The sequence below is a fragment of the Chrysochloris asiatica genome, unplaced genomic scaffold (assembly GCF_000296735.1).
Source record: "Chrysochloris asiatica unplaced genomic scaffold, ChrAsi1.0 scaffold00323, whole genome shotgun sequence".
In the NCBI taxonomy this organism is placed as follows: domain Eukaryota; kingdom Metazoa; phylum Chordata; class Mammalia; order Afrosoricida; family Chrysochloridae; genus Chrysochloris; species Chrysochloris asiatica.
In genome coordinates, this window is record NW_006408841.1 from 1,159,947 (window position 1) to 1,164,845 (window position 4,899).

A 4,899-nucleotide genomic window follows, 5' to 3' on the forward strand; every position below is an offset into this window, starting at 1 on the left:
CCTGTTGATTCTTTCTATAGTTTTTTGGTTTTCCATCTCATTTATTTCTGCTCTTATCTTTAGTATTTCCCTTCTTTTGGTGACTGTAGGTTCCCTCTGCTGGTCTGCTTCTAATTGTTGAAGATGACATGTTAATGTGTTGATTTTGCTCTTTCCTCTTTTTGGATGTGTGCATTTATCTCAATAAATTTTCCTCTCAGGACTTTTGCCGTGTCCCAAGGATTTTGATATGTTGTGTTTTCATTCTCATTTATTTCTAGGAACTTTGTGAATTCATGTTTAATTTCTTCTTTTACCCAGTCGCTTTTCAGCAGGGTGTTATTCAGTTTCCATGTATTCGACTTTATTGTTTTAGCCTTCTTATTGTTGATTTCTACTTTTATAGCATTGTGGTCTGAGAAGATGCTCTGTAGAATTTTGATGGTTGTGAATTTATGGAGGCTTGCTTTGTCACCTAACACATGGCCAGTTCTGGAAAATGTTCCTTGCGCACTGGAGAAGAATGTGTACTGTGACATTGTTGGATAGAATGCTCTGTATACATCTATGAGGTCAAGTTGGTTGATTGTGTTGTTAAGTTCCTCTGTAGCTTTGTTGAGTCTTTCTGGTTGTTCTATCCCTTTTCAAGAGTGGTGTGTTGAAATCTCCCATTGTAATTGTGAATTTATCTGTTTCTTTCTTCAATTCCATTAAGGTTTGCTTCATGTATCTTGGTGCTCTTTCATTGGGAGCATATATGTTTATTATGGTTATGTCGTTTTGCTCAATTGACCCTTTGATCATGAGATAATGACCTTCTTTGTCTCTTATGCTGGCTTTTATCTTAAAGTCTACTTTGTCGGAGATTAGTATTGCCACTCATGCTTTTTTATTGTTGCAGTTGACTTGATAAATTTTTTTCCATCCTTTAACTTTTAGTCTGTTTTTGTCTTTGTGTGTGAGAATTGATGCATTTGAGTTATAGTGTTGGAGGAGAATATTGAGGGTGCCATGGGCTGCCAAAAGAACCAATAGATCTGTCTTGGAAGAAGTGCAGTCAGAGTGCTCCTTGGAGGCCAAGATGGCCAAACATTGTCTCTCATACTTTGGACATATTGTCAGGAGGGAACAATCACTGGAGAAGGATATCATATTTGGTAAGGTGGAGGATCAGAGAAAAAGAGGAAGATGCCCAACGAGATGGATTGGCCAAGTGGCAGCATCGATGGACTCAAGTAGTGGCAACAGTAGTGAGGTTGGCCCAGGATCAGACAGTGTTTCCTTCTGCTGTGCATAAGGTCACTATGAGTTGGTACCAACTCGATGGCACCTAACAACAACAACAACAACAACAACAACAACAACAACAACAAATCTCTTCCCTCATCACTCAGGACCCCTCTCTTGCCATCTCAATTCCTCCCCCAGCCCTCATTGCCCTGCTAATTTTCTCACCAATGCTGATGTTCCTGGTGATGGCTAAGTGATCTGACTGTGGTACCCAGAAACCATGGGACATTCTGAGGGTCACTGGTGTCAGTTGTGGAAGCTGACCAGGTTGTGCTGTGTGGATAGGAAGTCAGTTTTCATGCTGATTTAGGTGCTTTGCTTCTTGGAAGGTACTTTGGTTGGATGACCTGCTCCCAGGCTGACTGTGTCCAGCTGGTGAAGGTTTGTTAGGTAGGAATAGGAAGGAGGAGCACCATGGCCTCTGTGACCTAGTGAGGTGACAGTACTAGGACTTTCCCTGCATGTACTGCCATGTTGGAAGCTATGTCTTTGGTTTGAAGCGTACTTTGGTTGGATGACCTGGTCCCAGGCTGACTGTGTCCAGCTGGTGAAGGTGTGTTAGGTAGGAATAAGAAGGAGGCGCACCACGGCCTCTGTGACCTAGTGGGGTGACAGCACCAGGAGTTTCCCTGCATGTTGCTGCGATGTTGGAAGTTATGTCTTTGGGATTTCAAATACCAGCAGGGTCACAGATCTTGCACATGTATCAGGAAGTCTTGCAGAGTAATACAGAATTATAAGAAGGATGTGGTTCAAGTGCTCTGGACTTGGTGTTCAGAATCTATGGTTTAATGGTTTTTGGGTTTTAGGATCAAGGCTCAAGGGTTAGGGGTTAAGGGTTGTATGTTAGGGGTTAAGGGTTAATAGGGGTTAGGGGTTGGGGGTTAGTATTTAAGGTTAAGTATTTAAGGTTTAGGGTGTAGCAGCCAGGGTCAAGGTCAAAGGTTGGGGCCAAGGATCAAGGGTCAAAGATTGGGGGGTCAGGGTCAAGGGTTCGTGTCAAGGGACCATGGGTCAAAGGTCAAGAGTAAAGGGCCAGAATTCAAAGGTCAGATGTTAAGCGGCCAATGGCAAAATGTGGGATTAAAGGTCAAGGACTAAAGGCTGAGGTAAGAGTTTGTCCACATGGTGTCAGGGGTCAAAAGTCAAAGGACAAAGGTTATGAGCCAAGTGTGAGAGGTTGGGGCCAGGGTTGAAGGTTAGCTTCCAGGGTCAAAGGTCAAGAGCCAAAGGAAAAGTTCAAGGGTTAGGGTGTCAGGGGTCAAGGATAAAAGATTAGAGGTCAGAGCTCAACAGGTAAGGATCAGGGGTCAATGGTTAAGTGTTGCGTTTTAGGGGTTGGGGTTACAGTTTATGGTTTAAAATTTAGGGTTTATAGGTAAGGGCTGGTGGGCAGGGAGTCTAGTGTGAAGTGTCATGGGTAAAGGGTGACATATCAAGGGTTATGGATCAATGGTTAAATGTTGGTCTGGGGTTAAAGATTGAATGCAAAATGTCAAGGATCAGAGGTTGGGATCAAAGGTCAAATGATACAGGTCAGGGGTGATGGGTCAAAAGCTGGAGGATGAAGTCAGTGTTCAAAGTTTGGGGGTCAATTGGCAAAAGGCTAGGTGTTGGGACGAAGTGACAAAGTCTAGGGTCAAAAGTAGATCGTCAGAGGTCAAAGGTTATGGTGCCAGTGGCAAAGGGACAAAGGTCAGAAGCCAATGGTCAGAGATTAGGGATCATGATTTGAATGTGAAATTTGAGCATCAAAGGACAGGGCTCAGATGTCAAAAGGTCAAAGATCGAGGGTCAAAGCTTGGTGATCAGTGGTCAAGGGTCAAAGTTACGGGTCGAGTTTCAAAGGTTAAAGGTGTGTTCTGAATCATTTAGCGTCTTGTAGGTTATCTTGTAACGAGCTCTGGTAGCATAGTGGTAAAGAGTCAGGCTGCTAATCTCAAGGTCAGCAGTTTGAAACTGCCAGCTGTTCTGCGGGAGATGAACGAGGCTTTCTGCTCCCATAAATATTTATAGCCTCGGAAACCCTATGCAGGGTCACTATGAGTTGGAACCTACTCCATGACACACAACCACCACAACCACCACCACCAGGGTATCTTGTAGGAAGACTGGAAGAATTGATGCATTTGTGTTATGATGTTGGGGGAGAATATTAAAAGTATCACGGACTGCCAAAAGAACAAACAAATCTGTGTTGGAAGAAGTAACGCCAGAGTGCTCCTTAGAAGCCAGGATGGCCAGACATTGTCTCTCATACTTTGGACATATTATCAGGAGAGACCAGTCCCTGGAGAAGAGCATCATGATTGGTAAAGTGGAGGGTCAGAGAAAAAGAGGAAGACACTCAATGAGATGGATTGGCACAGTGGCAGCAGTGATGGATCCGGCGTAGCCATGATTGCGAGGTTGGTGCAGGACAGGACAGTGCTTCGTTCTGTTGTGTACAGGGTCGCTATGAGATGGCATCAACTCAAGAGCACCCAACACCAACAGCAGGTTATTTTCAGAGTTTGGAATTTATAAAAATTAAAGGAAAGCTATCGGAACATTTTATGTAGGAAGATGTCTTGCAAAGGTCCTTCTGGTTGCAGTGTCAGAATTTTGCTTAAGGAGAGTAAAAGTAGTTTGATGCTTGCTGCTGTAGTCCAGGTGGGAGATGAGGGCAGTAACAAGGCAGAGAGAGAAGAGGTGGATTTGCATAATGTCCTCCAGTTTCATCCATGTTATGGGGTGTTTTGCAGATTAATTGCTATTCTTCAAGGGTGTGTAGTATCCCATTGTGTGTATGTACCACAGTTTATTTATACATTCTTCCATTGATGGGCACTTAGCCTGTCTCCATCTTTTTGCTATTGTGAATAGTGCTGTAATAAACACCAGTATGCATGTATCTACTTATGTCCTGGCTCATACTTCTTGTGGATATATACCAAGTAGAGGAATTGTTGGATCATAAGGTATAACATTTCTAACTTTCTGAGGAAGTTCCATACTGTTTTCTAGAGTGGTTGGACCATTATGCATTCCTACCAGCAATGTAAGAGGGTCCCAGTCTCTCCACACCCTCACCAGCAATTGTTGTTTTCTGTCTTTTTCCTTTAACTTCCCTGTTAATGTTGATGTGAGATGGAGATGATATCTCATTGTTGTTTTTATTTGCATCTTCCTAAGCATAGTGGTTAAGGAGCTCTGGTAGAGTAGTGGTTACGAATCAGGCTGCTAACCTCAAGGTTGGAAGTTTGAAACTACCAGCCATCCCACAGGAGAAAGATAAGGCTTTCTGCTCCCATAAAGATTTACAGCCTCGGAAACCCTGTATATGGGTCGCTATGAGTTGGAACCGACTCCACGGCACATAACAACAACAACAAATGGCTAATGATCAAGAACATTTCTTCCTATGCTTGCTGGATGCCTGGATGTTTTCCTTGGTGCAGGGTTGGTGTCTATTTTGGAGAAAGAGTCTACAAGACCTTATGGTGAATGGGTTTGTGATCTGAAGGAAAGGTAAGAATTAAAAACTTCCAGGCTTTGGCTTGAACCATATGCTGTTTAGCTGCAAGTGCTTAACAGAGTGGGAGTGAGGAGGCAGGAGAGCCATTGCCTTACTGGTGCTTATTGGGGGGG